The sequence below is a fragment of the Podarcis pityusensis genome (genome assembly GCF_964106645.2).
Source record: "Podarcis pityusensis genome assembly, chromosome: 1".
Lineage (NCBI taxonomy): Eukaryota > Metazoa > Chordata > Lepidosauria > Squamata > Lacertidae > Podarcis > Podarcis pityusensis.
This window is the reverse complement of record NC_138028.1, coordinates 130394705-130409545: the sequence shown is the minus strand read 5'-3', so window position 1 is coordinate 130409545 and position 14841 is coordinate 130394705. Positions and strand designations below refer to the sequence as shown.

At 45.6% G+C, this 14841-nt stretch overlaps 1 long non-coding RNA gene across 1 annotated transcript; it reads right to left on the bottom strand.

The window, feature by feature from the left end:
• Positions 1 to 10340: 10340 nt before the first annotated feature.
• LOC308465018 lies at positions 10341 to 14091 on the bottom strand. Its single transcript, XR_013980218.1, has 2 exons — positions 11808 to 14091; positions 10341 to 10661 (listed from the first exon to the last, which is right to left on the bottom strand). It is a non-coding gene; the product is annotated as an uncharacterized lncRNA (long non-coding RNA).
• Positions 14092 to 14841: the final 750 nt, after the last annotated feature.

Sequence of the window (14841 nt, the reverse complement as noted above, 5' to 3'; positions counted from 1 at the left end):
CATGGAAAATTCCACCCAACCTGCCAGCATCTTACAATCTGCAATAATTATCTTGACAAGGTCAATTAGTAAGGGGGGGAAATGATAGTGTTACTTGGCGGCTGCATTCAGTTTTTTGCTGCTGCTTCTCTGCAGAATGCTCTTGGCACCATTTGACATGGAAGCTGCATTGCACCAGAGGGAATAGCTTTTCCGATCTCGATGCCAGAAGGAAGACAACCTCCAAGCACACTGCTTTCTCCAGGCCTACAGGTTTCTAAGGCAAAGGAAGAAGACCTCCTGGCTCCTGCCGGTGCAGCTGCAATGGTGCTGTTGCCCATGTAGCTGCAACAGTTCAGCTGTACTTCTCCATTGCTGTGATGCAAATTTGTGTTATGTTAAGCTGTATTATGTATGGGACGTGGGTGGCACTGTGGGTTAAACCACAGAGCCTAGGACTTGCCGATCAGAAGGTCGGTGGTTCGAATCCCCGCGACGGGGTGAGCTCCCATTGCTCAGTCCCTGCTCCTGACAACCTAGCAGTTTGAAAGCACGTCAAAGTGCAAGTAGATAAATAGGTACTGCTCCGGCGGGAAGGTAAACGGCGTTTCCGTGCGCTGCTCTGGTTCGCCAGAAGCAGCTTAGTCATGCTGGCCACATGACCCGGAAGCTGTAAGCCGGCTCCCTCGGCCAATAAAGCGAGATGAGCGCCGCAACCCCAGAGTTGGCCACGACTGGACCTAATGGTCAGGGGTCCCTTTACCTTCACCTTTAAGCTGTATTGGTTTCAGAGCATGTGAGAAAGCTAGATGAGAGAACTATCTGAACTCACTGCACAGAAAACAAACACAAATAGAGACATGTCTAAAGATACGTCCCTTGGATAAGGTGAGTCTTTCCTACAGGCACAGTGGGAGAACAGTCCATCCTTTACCTTTGTATGGGCAATCTATCCAGAAGATATTTGTATTTCGAGGAGTTAGTGGTCTAGCTCAGTTGCCCTCTTCCTGCCCCCTGTTCCTTCCTTTTCCCTATCTCCTGTTAAGCTCTTTGATGGTTGAGAACAGCCTTTAATGTCCTAATCTGTTAGAAGGAAGAGATAGTGATGATAACCTTCTTTGATGTTGGACATTGTTTGGAGAAAGTAAGACAGGCATGCCCAAAGTCCGATTCGGGGGCCCAAACCGGCCCACCGATCGATTTAATCCAATCCCCTGTGGCAGTATATCCTGGGTTAAAATCGGTCCTAAATCAGTCCTAAAACTTCAATCCTAAAAAAAGCTCAACAACATTGGTCGGTCCTCACGAATGTTCACTTCATCAAATCTGGCCTCTTTGAAAAACGTTTGGGCACCCCTGAAGAAAGGCATTGGGAGAGGGTAGCTAATGAATAATCTGCACACAGCCAGTCAGGCAAGCTATACGGGCCATCTATCTATCATCTATCTATCTATCATCATCTATCTATATCTATCTATCTATCTATCTATCTATCTATCTATCTATCTATCATCTATCTATCTATCATCATCTATCTATCTATATCTATCTATATCTATCTATCTATCTATCTATCTATCTATCTATCTATCATCTATCTATCTATCATCTATCATCTGTTGTTGTTTAGTTGTTTAGTCGTGTCCGACTCTTCGTGACCCCATGGACCAGGCACTCCTGTCTTCCACTGCCTCCTGCAGTTTCCTCAAACTCATGTTTGTAGCTTCGAGAACACTGTCCAACCATCTCGTCCTCTGCCGTTCCCTTCTCTTTGTGCCCTCCACCTTTCCGAACATCAGGGTCTTTTCCAGGGAGTCTTCTCTTCTCATGAGGGGGCCAAAGTCTTGGAGCCTCACCTTCCAGTGAGCACTCAGGGCTGATTTCCTTCAGAATGGAAAGGTTTGATCTTCTTGCAGTCCATGGGACTCTCAAAAGTCTCCTCCAGCACCATAATTCAAAAGCATCAATTCTTTGGCAATCAGCCTTCTTTATGGTCCAGCTCTCACTTCCATCCATCACTACTGGGAAAACCATAGCTTTAACTATACGGACCTTTGTTGGCAAGGTGATGTCTCTGCTTTTTAAGATGCTGTCTAGGTTTGTCATTGCTTTTCTATCTATCTATATCTATCTATCTAATCTATCTATCATCTATCTATCTATCTATATCTATCTATCTATCTATCTATCTATCTATCTATCTATCTATCTATAAATTGGATGGTTTTGGGCATAGAGAGGGAGAAGCTCGTGCACGGACAGATGGCAACCTGAGGCTATGGGGGGGGTCACTTCGCCACTTCTTGAGGGCTTCCAAGTGGCAGATTAAAGTGCTTGCTTGGTGATGTATATATTGCTTGCTGTTTAGAATAAAATCTTCAATCTTCTCACTCACTTGTGTTTGTACTACTTCTGAATCTCTTTTTAAAAGAACCACCTTGCATTTGGCAAGACAACCGTGTCTCCCCTTACGAAGAAAGATCCCCAAACATCATGATATGTTTATTGCCAGATAAATATATCACCACATAATATAAGTAGTCATCGAGTGTGGTATCAACAAGAGCCCCTGAGCCTTTGCACTGCTTGGCTAATGCAACATAAGGAAGAAATTGGGCCCACAAAGTGATTGAAAAGCTGTTTTGTTTGACAAAGAATCTCCCCAAATGTGTTTTCTTTCTCTCTAGTCTCCCCCACTGCTCTCTTTCTCTAGTGGGTCCTAGAATAATTTGTAATTCAAACTTGGATGGAGTCAGATGCTATTTCCTTCAGACTTATTTGTTCCACATGTGAAATCTAGTAATTTAAACACCTCATCTCCTTTCATAACTGAAGCAGAAAGAAAATAGCCAGGGGCTGCTGATTGAATCCATATTTCCACAGTCTTCCAGCCATTTCATGTGACGGCTTTAAAAAAAGGAAAAGAAAAGGAAAAGGAAAAAGAAAAAGTTGTTACAATAATGAGTGATTTTGCATACAGATGGCTTTAGGAATATAAATAAATAAACCAAGATTTATTTCTGCTTGCAAATAAATCCTGTGGCGTGATCTCAAATCCAGTGTTTTTTAAGCAAGATGAGGAGGCAAAATTGGCTTCAGAATATTGCCAGGGATGGGATTCAGAATGAATGAGTTTCTGGCTCTAATCCTCAAGAACTGTGAAGGGGTAAAGATTCCAAATAAATCCCATATTCACTGGGAGCTATGGATGCATCTCGCTTAACAATTTCCCTGAACGATGGAAAACTGATCCCTCTTCAGGAAAGGGCAACCAAACTCCATCTTTCTTCGGCTTCAGAATTCGTTCTCAATAGCATGGCGTCGTGTTCCTTATAATAATAATAATAATTTATTATTTATACCCCGCCCATCTGGCTGAGTTTCCCCAGCCACTCTGGGCGGCTTCCAATCAAATGTTAAAAACAATACAGCATTAAATATTAAAAACTTCCCTAAACAGGGCTGCCTTCAGATGGCTTTTAAAAAGAAGATAGCTGCTTATTTCCTTCACATCTGAAGGGAGGGTGTTCCATAGGGCGGGCGCCACTAGTGAGAGGGCCCTCTGTCTGGTTCCCTGTAACCTCACTTCTCGCAATGAGGGAACCGCCAGAAGGCCCTCGGTGCTGGATCTCAGTGTCCGGGCTGAACGATGGGGGTGGAGACGCTCCTTCAGGTATACTGGACTGAGGCCGTTTAGGGCTTTAAAGGTCAGCACCAACACTTTGAATTGTGCTTGGAAACATACTGGGAGCCAATGCAGATCTCTCAGGACCGGTGTTATGTGGTCCCGGCGGTCACTCCCAGTCACCAGTCTAGCTGCCGCGTTATGGATTAATTGCAGTTTCCGGGTCACCTTCAAAGGTAGCCCCACGTAGAGCGCATTGCAGTAGTCCAAGTGGGAGATAACTAGAGCATGCACCACTCTGGCAAGACAGTCCGCAGGCAGGTAGGGTCTCAGCCTGCGTACCAGATGGAGCTGGTAGACAACTGCCCTGGACACAGAATTGTCCTGCGCCTCCATGGACAGCTGTGAGTCCAAAATGCCTCCCAGGATGTGCACCTGGTCCTTCAGGGGCACAGTTACCCCATTCAGGACCAGGGAGTCCCCCACATCCGCCCGCCCCCTGTCCCCCAAAAACAGTACTTCTGTCTTGTCAGGATTCAACCTCAATCTGTTAGCCGCCATCCAATCTCCAACCACCTCCAGACACTCACACAGGACCTTCACTGCCTTCACTGGTTCTGATTTAAAAGAGAGGTAGAGCTGGGTATCATCTGCATACTGATGAACACCCAACCCAAACCCCCTGATGATCTCAAACATTTTGCAGCGGCAGAACCCTTCAGTTTATACAGACGAGTTTTGTTGATTATTCGGAGAGCAAGGGAGGGAAACCCAGCCTGAGTATCAATGGCCTTGGCTTTTATCAAAGAGAATTCCCATGCCCCAGCCCCAGCCCTGGCTCAGCTGGTCCTGGAGGCGGGGAATCCTGTGCAGGCTGGGATTCCTCAGGTTCAGCATCCGACTCTGAATCCCAGGCCATCACACTCTGGAACAGTTTTGGGAAAGGCACTGGACATGCACAGGGGGAGGAGAGAGACAGTGTTCCGCTGCAGATGCAGAAGTTGTTCCACACGTGCACGGATTGCCGTATTTTCCCGTCTATAAGACGCCCCCATGTATAAGACTATTTTGGGGGACTCAGATTTAAGAAAGGGGGGGGAGATGGCTCAGAGTATAAGACGCCCCCTTTTTTGACATTGTTTTTTTAGGGGGGGAAACCTAGTCTTACACACGGAAAAATACGGTAGTTGAATCTGTCCCACAATCTGCAGGTGTAGATTTATTTTATCCCTATTTTGCCTTTCTGCTGTATTGGGATTCTGTTCTCTTGGGATTCACCCAGACACTGTCCAGACTCAACCCTGCTTAGCTTCAGAAAACTTGCCGCATTGTATATCTTCAGAGCATACGTGGTTCCTTATATACAACAGCTATAAACTGGATACCTTGCTTAATCCATGCCTAAATTCTGGGGCAGCTATCTCAGGCAGCTGATTCGTAAGTTTCATGAAAGGGCAGATAATTGTTAGCACCATCACCACCGTCATATATTTACTGCCAGGGAGGGAGAAAGGCACTCCTGGGATGTTCTGCTTCAAGGGCCAAAATAACCTGATCAGTTGCAGGTGCAATATGCAATTTACAGTGGTACCTTGAGTTACAAAAACTTCAGGTTACAAACGCTTCAGGTTACAGATTCTGCTAACCTGGAAGTAGTACCTTGGGTTGAGAACTTTACCTCAGGATGAGAACAGAATTCGTGTGGCGGCAGCGGGAGGCCCCATTAGCTAAAGTGGTACCTCAGGTTAAGAACGGTTTCAGGTTAAGAACGGACTTCCGGAATGAATTAAGTTCTTAACCCGAGGTACCACTGTACTAGTGCCAGAAATCTTTCATCTAGCTGAGTACCACCAACTAGAAACAGATCCTTTGTTGAACATAGAAGAATATCTCTGGTATTTACAAGGTCCATCAAGACCAGGCACAGGCAAACCCGGCCCTCCTGATGTTTTGAGACTACAATTCCCCTCATCCCTGACCACTGGTCCTGTTAGCTAGGGATGATGGGAGTTGTAGTCCCAAAACATCTGGAGGGCCAAGTTTGCCTATGCCTGATCAAGACCAAGCACTTTCACAATGACAGGCTTTCATTATCATTTGTTAAGACAGTGGCCAGATGTAAAGCTCCATAGGAAGGACCCCTGTCTCCTTAAAAGTTGTGTAGAAGGGAGGATTGTCTCATCTGCCCATGACAACTGCTGGAAGGTGTAGGAGTTTTGCCTGCCTGTGCTATCTGGCTACTCTGTCATTGATGCGTTTACTTCATCAGCGCATGGCACAACAGTACTTCTGGTTACGAACTTAATCCGTTCCGGAGGTCCGTTCATAACCGGAAACTGCTTGTAACATGAGGCGCGCTTTTGCTAATGGCGCCTCCCGCTGCTGCCGCACCGCTGGAGCGTGGCTTCCGCTCGCATCCTGGGGCAAAGTTCGCAGCAATGGGCATCTACTTCCGAGTTAGCAGAGCGTGTAATCTGAAGCATTCATAAGGGGGACAATACGTAACATGAGGTACCAGTGGCAGAGCTTTATGCTCCAGCACCAGGGGCGGAGGCATGGTGGGCACACATCCCAGGGGCCTGGTGCGCGTCCCGGGGGCATGACGCACTGCCTGTGGGGGCATGGCGCCCAGCGCAGGGGGGGACAGCCGTGATGGCACCCCACCAGGATCGTGGTGCCAGGGGCGGTGCGCTCCCCCCCCTCTTCCTCCGCCAGTGCGAGGTACCACTGTATTAACTCCAGACTGAGTGGCTCCTCAGAAGGCTTGGCATTTTGAAGTTGTGACACCTGCAGTAAGTGCTGTGTGCTTTGTTTTCTTCTGTGAGAACGTGGAGTTGTGTGAATGTGAAGTGTTATGGGGTGGAGGGGAACCCAGCAAGCTTTCTCAGTGGGTGAATTGGAGCACCCAGATGGGGACTGGGGAGGATTTCCTAAGGCCTACTGTTGGAATCAGGCACATTGCCTTCCCCCCACGGCAATGGGTGCCCAGGGCATGCCAACATCACCGTGACGTGCGCACATGCATGTGTGACATTGGTACACCCTGCGGCATGTGTGCATGCATGACGTCAGCGTACTGATGTCATTAACACACTCTTTGGGGTATGCACACACCACCGAATAGAAACTTGGGCTGCCCGGCCCCTTCATTTGAAATTTGTGGGTGCCTGGGCATCCAGGGCCCTGCATACTTAGTGTCTATGGTTGGCATCATCATTTTATACTCCTTGTTTTTGGAGGAGGAGTAGGCAAGAAATGGAGATTAAGAGAAGACTGGAACTGGGGGGGGGGGGAGGCTAGAAGAAGACCGAATGGTGGAGGAAATAGCCCTGGGTGTCAGGTTAGGGCAAAAGGTGGGTGGGCCCTTTGTCTGAAAGGCTGAAGTCTCCTGCCTTAAGGGACCTCTTCTTTGAGCATTTACTTGACATGTCTCCCTTACCCAAAGCCATCTTTCATTGTATGGGATTTCAGATTTCAGTGACAGCTGAGACTCTGAAGAGATTTCTTCTTTTTTCGCATGGATGGTATATGCTATCAGCCCCATGCCCCCCTCCCCTCCCGCAACCACCCGGTGTCTCTTGAAGCAAAAATAACTGCCTAATTGTAGTCATGCCATAAAAATACAAATGTGCAATACCAGAGAATGAAATTGTATGAGGCCATTTTACGCTGTGATTGTCTGGTTTTATTTGTTTCCAGTAAAACATTTCCCAGTCATCAAGGTAGTGAATATGCTTCTTTTTATTACATTGATAAGCAAATTTGAATACAGGAGCTTCCAAGCGTGAAGTCGTGCGCTCTCTCCCTCTCTCTCCAGGTGTTGACAATCCATGCAGAAAGTGTACATCCCATCTTCCGAGTGGAAATAAGCCACTTCTTGGTTTTTCCATCTTTCCTCAACAGGCCACTTGGGTTTCCCTGAGCGTATGTCATTCTGCGAGGGAACCGTACATCCTTCGTATGTTCTGCTCAGTAAAGTTCTTGTGAATCTCTTACCTCTGCCAAAGAAAACAGACGGTTGGCTGGTGTCATTCCAGCGTCAACAGGCGGCGATTAGAGGTAGCGCTAGGTACTTGTGTGGGGCAAACACCAGCAATTACAAGAGTAAGAGTCTCGTTGCAATGTATGATAAGGGCCAGCCCACTCATAAGGCAAATGGGGCATTTGATCCAGAGGCTGAGCATTTAGCTGCAAAGCTCTGCTTCTGAATGTGCAGCTGTCTGCAAAAGCAATGGGGGCAGACCGAAAAGGATAAGGAGCTGGCAGGGTGAATCAAAATGTACCGTTCTTCTCTTTGAATGGTAATTTAGACAGGGTACGATTGCCAACTTTTCTGGCAAGGTCCCTGTAGCTTTCACAGCTATGTGACAAGCAGAAATCCACCCTTTTCTAGGCATGGGAGAGGAAAGCTTCCCCTGCTGAATTTTTGCTTGACGTTCAGTAATTAAACCTTATGGAATGGATTGTGCATTTGTGAGTCATACTTATAATGCACATTAGCCCATGCATTTAGCCCGGGAAACTGCTCATGGGCCGAATTGCATCATTCTAGGTCCATATAGGCTCAGGCCCAGATTCAACTAACATATCCTCCAAGTGTCCCGATTTTCCAGGGGCAGTCCTGGAATTGCAAAAGCCATCCTGGCTTCTGATTTTATCCTGGAATGTCCCTGTTTCCCCTGACAATGTTGTTGTCACCAAGCTTAAGGAGGAGGAGGAGGAGCCAGTGCTTGTCCTAATCTTGCCCCTTTCTAAAAGTTATTTATTGGTGTGTGCGTTTTTCTTTTTGTACATCTACCAAAGAATAAAATAAACCCTTTCAAATTGGCGGATTTGCAACTCAATACCCTTTTCATGTGATCAAAGGTTGCATTAAGTTTAGAGCTAGAGAACAATCAACAGGTAATCATTAGCGTATTAAGGAACTTAAAGTCCCTTAGAAAACTACTGTGGGAAATGTTAGCAATACACATTCTCCATTTTAAATCTTCATTAATACGCACAGGCATTTTCCAATTTTTATGTGAATTAAACCATATAACATGCATGCACAAAACCTTGTACAAGCACAGTGCATGAAAAATAAAAATGGAGGAGGGGTGAGAGCTATGGGCTGATGGTCCATCAGCTGGAGAGTATTACACTAGATTTCAAACTTCTAGAAATCTTCCTCTTCTTTGGTTATTACTCGTAGCCGAGCAAGATTGTTTTCCATAAACACGGTTTTAACAATGAGTCCATACGTGACTGTGGAGGCCAATTCTGGATCCACACATCCTTCCACAGTGGGGACATAGATTTCCGGGAGGGAGTTGATCACGGTGAGGGTTTGCCAAACGTGCCTTCCTCTTAGAAGAAGAAGAAGAAGAAGAGTTTGGATTTGATATCCCGCCTTTCACTCCCCTTCAGGAGTCTCAAAGCGGCTAACAATCTCCTTTCCCTTCCTCCCCCACAACAAACACTCTGTGAGGTGAGTGGGGCTGAGACACTTCACAGAAGTATAACTAGCCCAAGGTCACCCAGCAGCTGCATGTGGAGGAGCGGAGACGCGAACCCGGTTCCCCAGATTACGTGACTACCACTCTTAACCACTACACCACACTGGCTCTCTTAGCATGTTTCTCCCTTGCGTCCTGAGTTCAAATGTCTTCAAAGCTCATGACACCTTTCGTAAAGGCTGCTCTCCAACTGGAGCGCTCGCAGGCCAGTGTTTCCCAATTGTTGGTGTTTATACTATATTTTTTTAGATTTGCCTTGGGAGGGAGTCTTTAAACCTCTTTTGTTGACCACCAGCATTACGCTTTCCATTTTTAAGACTTTTATATATAGCTATATAGAGACCATATATATAACTACCAATATAGGCCACATATCTAGCTATTGCTCACTTGCATTATGCATTTAACTGTAGTTTTGAAATTAGCTGCTAAATCTAACAACACCTCGCTCCAAATTTCAATGGATGTTGGTGACTGTGAGATTTTGCAGCTTTAGAGAATAAAACATTTGGCCACTGCAGCTGCTCTTAAAATCTGCATTCTGCATCCGAGTTCAAGTTCCGATTCCCAAACTGTGTTCTGTGATCTTGGAGATAATTGAGGATAAGTTTGTACGTCTGCACTTAGCCATATTAGCAGTAATGTCCATAATACGATTTGCTGCTGTCTGATTTGGTTTGCATATGTCACTAAGAAGAGTGTTAGATGCTTACTTCCAGCATTGCAGGCTGCTTGGTGCCTTTTCCAGCAGAGATTGGAATAATTCCATGGAATGACATCTCTGACTACCGGCCACCCAGGGGACTCAGTGATACTGTGGGAGAAAAAGCACAAAAGACACCTGAAATTGTTCCCAGTTGCTTTTAGGCAAGGGTGATGCTGATGATGAGCCAAGGATCTGTAAATGACCAGGGTCCTGCATCTCTTAGGAGTTTCTGCTTTCCCATCATGTCCTTTAAGATAAACTAACTCCCTCTTAAGGCTACCATCTTCCAAGCAAACCAGGATCACAGTGGTGTGCAGAGAGGTCATCTCCAGGCTTCTCTTCGCCTGGAGACTTGCTAAAGCTCAAAGCTTCAAGGAGCAGTGTGAATTCCATACCCCTCAACTGTCCCAATTTTTTAAATAATATTTTTCATTAATTTTAACATATAAATTATAAAATGTACCACAAAACTTATCACTTATACAATCTTTTTAGACTTCCATCAGCACCTCTGATGATCCACCGTTTTAACCACTTCTTATGCATTTCTTAACTGTATATTGCCTTTACATCTCTTAACAAATCATCCTCCCCCTTGTCCATTTTTACAATACTTCTAATAATACTCCTCACAAAACTTCTTGCAACCCTACAAACGCCGTCTGTTCTTCACAATTACTTTTCAAATAGTCCGTAAATTTACTCCAGTCTTCCATGAATTTCTGGTCTCACCGGTTTCGAATCCTTCCTCTTAGTTTATCTAATTCTGCATAGTCCATTAACTTCATCCTCCATTCTTTGATCGTCGGTAACTCTTCTTGCTTCCATTTTTGGACCAATAATATTCTTGCTGCTGTTATAGCATATAAAAAGAGCTTACATTCCTTTCTATTTATGTCACTCCCCACAATGCCCAATAAAAATGCTTCTGGTTTCTTTATAAATGTATATTTCAACATTTTTTTCAACTCATTATATATCATCTCCCAGAAGCATTTCACCTTTTTACATTCCCACCACATGTGATAAAATGTTCCCTCTTTTTCTTTACATTTCCAACATTTATTACTAACTTTATACAGCAACTGTCGCATTTTAAGTGGGACATCAAAGAATCACAGAAGCCAATCCCGCCTTCTGTCTGGATCCCAGAATGTTTCATTTTTTTATCCCATGCTCTGGACCAAAAGACGATCACTCTGGTGTAAATCAGCAGGGTCACACCAGAGCACCGGACACTCCTTTTTCGGTCCAGCATTCTGCTGTGATTCAGCTCAGTCATGCCAGAGCACTAGAGCATCTTTGGGCCTTGTCCTCTTGTGCTTACACTAGAGCCTGGGACTAAAAAAATGGAGCGTCCCGATTTAGGTGGATATGGAATTCTTTTAATTCAAATCGTCAGAGGGTGAAATAAGGCAAGATGGGTTTTAATTGATGCTGTTAGGGCCTTTGTAATTAACACACTCCTGCTCTGAGCCCTTGGGAGAACACCAGGTTTGTGTTAAAATTAAATATAATTAATTGCATTGATTAAAAGTGTGGAAAATATATGGCAGAACGGACACGTCAGGAAAGTTGTTGTCTTTTAGAGCATGGATGTGGATCCTGTGGCCGTCCAGGTATTGTTGGACTACAACTCGGCAGTGATTGAGGTGGCGTTGTAGCCAGGGCAGGGTTGTGTACCTGTTTTCCCAACAGTATGATGTAGCTGGCATTTTCCAAGAAGTCAGACATAGTGGCAGGAGTGTTGACTTGGCCGTACCACTAAGCCTACACTGTGCTTTATTCCCCATGCTTCAGCCCTTCCTGAACCACCCTACGGGCTGCTGTTGCTGCCACTGCCACAACTGCAATCACCCCTGACCTTTGGCCATGTTTACTGGGGTTGATGGGCGTTGTAGTCCAATGAAATATGGAGGGCCACAACTTCCCCAACCTATTTAGCGAGAGAAGTTACAGTGAATCACAGAGCTGGGTGCGATTGGCACCCTTTGCTTACCTCGCTGGTCTGAAATGGTTGCTAGATTTTCCAGCGCCTATATAAGTCCTTGGAGGTTTATCAGCAGAGATTGGATGGCCCTCTGTCATGGATGCTTTAGCTGAGATTCCTGCATTCCTTTCTTCTGCCATCTGTGACTGGATTAAGGACTTTCTGATAGATCGGACACAAACAGCGAGGCTTGGACATGTAAGATCTAATTCCTTAAAAATCAGCACTGGCACACCACAGGGATGTGTGCTAAGTCCCAACCTGTATTCATTGTATACATACGATTGTGTATCATCTGACCCGTCTACTGCAATTATTAGGTTTGCAGATGACACCACCATAATGGGTTTAATAACAGGTGGAGACGAATCAGTGTATAGAGGGGAGGTCCAAAAAATATCTACATGGTGCCTAGGAAACAACTTGCACCTTAATATCAGCAAGACAAAGGAGATGGCGTTGGACTTTTGGAGGAACAGAGGAGAACTAGCCCCGCTGTATATCGGGGAGGGCTGTGTGGAGAGTTTATCTAGGAGCTTATCTCAGTGAAGACCTTATTTGGAAAATCAATACAACCCAGGTGGTTAAGAAAGCCCAACAGAGACTCCATCTCCTCAGAGTATTGCCAAAGAACGATGTCAATCAACATTTGATGATCTCCTTCTACCGGTCCACAATAGAAAGTGTCCTTTCATACTGCATCACGGTGTGGTACGCTGGTTTGACATCAACCATAGGAAGTGCCTACAGAGGGTGGTGAATACAGCACAAGATATTATGGGCTGTCCCGTGAATCCGCTGGATGAAATAGCAGAAGAACTTTGCCTCAGGAGAGTGAGGAAAATTCTCAGGGATGATTCACACCCTGGCCGGCACTTTCTTGATCTCCTGCCGTCGGGCAGAAGATATAGAAGCATGATTAGTCGCACCAACAGGGTAAAGAACAGCTTCTATCCGTGGGCTGTTAGGCTGCTGAATGAAAAGATAACAACAGTACAAATGACTTTTGGGTTTGGTGGGTGTGCGTCAGTAAACGAGGGGAATTAAGACTAAGAAAGCTGAGTGGGGGGTGCTCGTGTAATCTCACTGTATACAAGTTGTACAAGTGACAATAAAGTATATCAATTGTAGGGGGTTGAACTAGAGGACCTTGGCGGTCCCTTGCAACCGTACAATTCTGTGATTCTCTGATTCCAAGTCATAGAGGTGGCTTAAATCTCAACTCTGTAAAGTATTTAGTGTGGAATTAGAAATCTTGGCTGTGTCAACTGAAATCATTCTAATGAGCCACTTAACCACTACACAGTTCACCTCTCTGACGTATCGTCAAAGGCAAGGACTGTTTAATTATAATCACAGACTGAGGGATGCAAGGGGGGGGGGGGAGAGAGAGAAATCCAATTCTATAGTGCTAGCTAAGAAGGTACCAAAGCCTGATGTAGCGAAGCAAAGATTTCAATTATGACAGCGCCACAGACACGCTAATGGGTGGAAACTGTTCTCATCCACTTTCAGAAGACAATAGGGGAAAATGCATTCTAATATAATAAAGAAATAACGTGCGCACAAAAAATCCCATTTATTAAAGCCAGCCCCATTATGACCTTTCTGCAATGCGCTATTGACAATTCCGTTAACATTTCCTTAAATTTAATTCACGAGCCCCAGACATGACAGAAAGGAAGATGCGTTCATCTCCATTGTGAAGCCTTTCACTTTAATGCATCTTTGAATTAATTGGGCACACAAGCTTCCCATCAAATGCAATATAGCAGGGTGGTAATTGATTAGGACCCCAGGGAAGAATGGGGTTGGGTTGGCTAGCAAAAAGGAAGTGACCTATAAAAAGATTCGGAATTTAAATATGGGGGTGGGAACGTGTGGAACGACTGAGCCATCTCAAAAGGCACGTTAATAAAGAAATTGTCTCCGGGCCTGGAATTAAAAATTCAGATTTCATGAATCGCTTTCCCTGATACAAGTATGTCAAATTATTTGATGTAACTTAAATTCCTGGCTAGCTCTCCATCCTCTAGCAAAAGGAGATAAGTTACTCTCCGAGCTCCTGTTGTGCGACTTAGTGAGAGTACATTATAGCCCAGCATGGGCTCCCTTGTCTTCTCTTCCTATCACTACAGTTTGGAGATGCCTCCTAGCTCTCTCTCTGAAGCTCTGAACTGGGGATGACAGGCTCACGCTGTGATTCTGGGTTGTTGCTCTAAATCTTGTGCTTGTTGAGCACACAGAGCCCCAGAGTCAGGCAAGCGAGAGGTCCTGTTTGGCACAAGGAAGCAGAAACAGAGGATCTGGAGGAGGGCCAAAGCTCAGGGGTGGAGCATTGGCTTTGCATGAGAAAGGCTCCAGGTTCAATCCCCGGTGGGCTAGATGCATATCTTATGTCAGCACACTCTTTTTATGTCCAGAGCCCATTTATTGCAATGCCCAATTTCCATAGGGGTGCTTCCTTTTACAGAAGGCCATAACGTACCCTCCAACAGTTCTCCTGTGAAAATTGGTACATCCTATTCCATACCCTTTAAAATTTCTCCAGTGAAAACAGGGATGTCCTACTCCGTACCCTCCAACATTTCCTCAGTGAAAATAGGGACGTCCTAAGGAAAAGGATGTGGGTGGCGCTGTGGGCTAAACCACAGAGCCTAGGGCTTGCCGATCAGAAGGTTGGCGGTTCGAATCCACGCGACGGGGTGAGCTCCCGTTGCTCGGTCCCTGCTCCTGCCCACCTAGCAGTTCGAAAGCACAAAGTGCAAGCAGTCAAATAGGTACCACTCCGGCGGGAAGGTGAATGGCGTTTCCGTGTGCTGCTCTGGTTTGCCAGAAGCGGCTTAGTCATACTGGCACATGACCCAGAAGCTGTACGCCGGCTCCCTTGGCCAATAAAGTGAGATGAGTGCCACAACCCCAGAGTCGTCCGCGACTGGACCTAACGGTCAGGGGTCCCTTTGCCTTTACCTAAGGAAAAGAGGGACACATCAGAAACCTGTAAATCCAGGCCTGTTCCTAGAAAATAAGGACATTTGGAGGA